The sequence below is a fragment of the Papilio polytes genome, unplaced genomic scaffold (genome assembly GCF_000836215.1).
Source record: "Papilio polytes unplaced genomic scaffold, Ppol_1.0 DF822067.1, whole genome shotgun sequence".
NCBI lineage: Eukaryota > Metazoa > Arthropoda > Insecta > Lepidoptera > Papilionidae > Papilio > Papilio polytes.
In genome coordinates, this window is record NW_013527137.1 from 6,313,605 (window position 1) to 6,316,463 (window position 2,859).

The 2,859-nt window shown below is 32.0% G+C and overlaps 1 non-coding gene across 1 annotated transcript; it reads left to right on the top strand.

The window, feature by feature from the left end:
- The first annotated feature begins 876 nt into the window (after positions 1-876).
- On the top strand, positions 877-948 carry Trnaq-cug. Its single transcript has one exon. It is a non-coding gene; the product is annotated as a tRNA-Gln (tRNA).
- Positions 949-2,859: the final 1,911 nt, after the last annotated feature.

A 2,859-nucleotide genomic window follows, 5' to 3' on the forward strand; every position in this document is an offset into this window, starting at 1 on the left:
AGCCCCGCAAGTATCCGCTTCGGGGAACTTTTCCGAACCTTACCGTCCTTTAGACCCGTACTCGTTATCCGACCTAAATTCAATACTATCCTAAGACGTGGCGATCCTCCAACACCGTTACGCTACACCAAGAATATATTTGTCAAAACTATTATATAAATATACTAGACTTAGTCCGCGACTCCGCACGGAATTACAAATTTTAACAAACATCCTATGCGCTCTTCTAGACTAGGTTCTACATTAGTCTAATTTGATCGAGTTCAGTTGTTTTGTCCTCAATGTACCTTCTAATAAACATTTACATTTACATTCATACAAGTAGAAAATTATTAAAAAAAAGTTATTTTACTATAAAAATAACAAGTGTAAATAAAACTATAAAATTACTTATAAAGATTTTGAAAATAAACGCAAATTTTACATTAAATACAAACAATGTAAATGTCTTTTAAAAAGCTCACGCTAGCTTAAGTAGTTGGATTGTAAAAGCTCTCAAGACAGGAAGCTTCCGATCGAATTTCTCATAAAGTAAACTGAACGTCGACAGTGTACTTTGTAAAGCAAATAGAGAAATACTGAAATAACTAGACATTATCGGAAAATAGTTTGTATGGCAAATATTCCATTGATATACTATTTAACTGTATTACTTATTTTAAAAATAAAAATCAAACTGTTGGTTTAAAAACCGTATAATTGAAACATCAAAAGAGTAATATAAAAATTACATGATGTTATGTTTGTTAAATAATAAGAGATGCATAATTTATCTAAAATGAAAAGTGTATTAGAGAAACAGGGAAAAACTAGATACAACGCAATCAGTGAATTGTGTTAAACATAGTATCGAGAATTATCAACACCATCATAAGAGGTTCCATGGTGTAACGGTTAGCACTCTGGACTCTGAATCCAGCGATCCGAGTTCAAATCTCGGTGGAACCTAACTTTTTTTTTAAATTGTACCATTTTTTTATAATTATGGACATTTTGATTTATTATTAAGTATGATTCTTTATTACAAAAACATAAACCAGAATTCTTTTTTTTCAGAAATACTGAATTCAAAAATGGCAACCACTTTTATGAGTTTATTAATAAGCCGTAAAAACAACGCGCATCTGATTCCTTACTTATTGTAAAATATTGAAATTTTAATAAAAAAACATAAATTTTCCACTCTGACAGTTCAAGTCTTTTTCCCTGTTGATATATTGCTTTGCGTTTTCACTCCAACGAATTTCATTTTTAATAACGAGATATTAATTTTGTAGCATCAGTTTTTCTCTTTTATAAAAGAGATACTGTTTTCAAAACATCACAAACAACCGGTTGCAATAATAAAGTTACCTGTAACATGAAATTTTAAAGCAAATTCAACAATTAAGTAAGTGAATTACTAATTTTTACTATGAATAGCAAAACACACACAATACGGAGTTATTTCAAACTGTATTACGTAATGTTATTTATAAATGAACCAGCTGTCCCGCCATTTTGAGAGCGCGAAATTCAAAAAATAAGTAGTCTATAATATGCTTATCCATGTCGGCTACCCTCCAGTGAAAGTCTGGTCGAAATCGGCCCAGCGGTTTCGGAGATTATCCAGAACAAACGCGGCTTGCAGACAGACAGTCAAAAGAATTTTAAATACGATATTTGTTATCAACAACGAAAATACTTCATCTTCCCAAAATCTGAAATTTTTCTTTTGATGTTATAAAAAGACTCCATTTTTAATATATGCATAGAAAAGATAAAGAATTAATAAACACTTTTGCTACGGCATTTACTATTTTATAACCTAACTTTTTAACCACCAGTAATGTCAAGATAATGTTTCACAACAAACTTTTGTTTGTACTTAATTTTGTCGACGGCAAACTTCCTCGCACTTTTGCATATTATGAAAATAAGTTTTAGTACATTTTCTCCCACAAGTAACTGAAAAAACACAAGAATGGGTATAAGATTGTTGTAGAAAATTGTAATCACGATATTCGTTACTTATTTAATTGTTACTTAATTATTTTAACCAAAAACCCGACAGACCTAGAGAGATAGAGAACCTACATCATTCAAAGATACAGGTCATCTATCTTTTAAGTGGTGAAAATCAGTTCATCCTTTTGTTATTGGCCACAATTCACCTTATCAATGGTGACGCTAGCAACAATAAAAATAGTAACAGGATTAAACAGAGTCGCGTGGTACAAAATTTACCACGACCACACAGAAGACGTGGCAAGTGGTAGGTATCCTTGTACGACCGCATAGAGCGTGTGCTGGAGGCCTAATTTTAGTACAACACAGGAAGGAGAAATCCTCTTTCTCAACACATCTACAATTCTAGCTGTCTTTGGTCACCAGTCGCTTCGCTATTTAGGCGAATTCTACTTGGTAGTTTGCGCCCTTATGGTTTAAAACTTACGTGTATGCACTCCCTGAAAATTACTCACATATTCAGTCTGGTAAAAGTATATAATCGAATGCCGTTTGTATATAACCGTAACTTAGCAATAAACATAGTCAACTTATTTCCAGAGAAAACAATACGCGTTATATTTATTTTTATTAGAACGACAGTTATTTGTAATGCGTTCCCCGCACGTGCGGAATCGCTTAACGTAATGGCATACTTTACATAGTAGGGGTATAAACAGGGCAATAATCATTTGTTCCCCTTGTTTAACATAATGGTTACAAGTGTATCTTTTATTTGTATGCTATAAAATAACGAATAAAACAGTTTTATTGATTTCAAAAAAAAATAAATAAAAGAAAACGCAATTAAGAAAGAGAACAGTTTGGCAAATGAAAGAGGCGAGCGAGAATTGAACTCTTTTTTGTCAATTG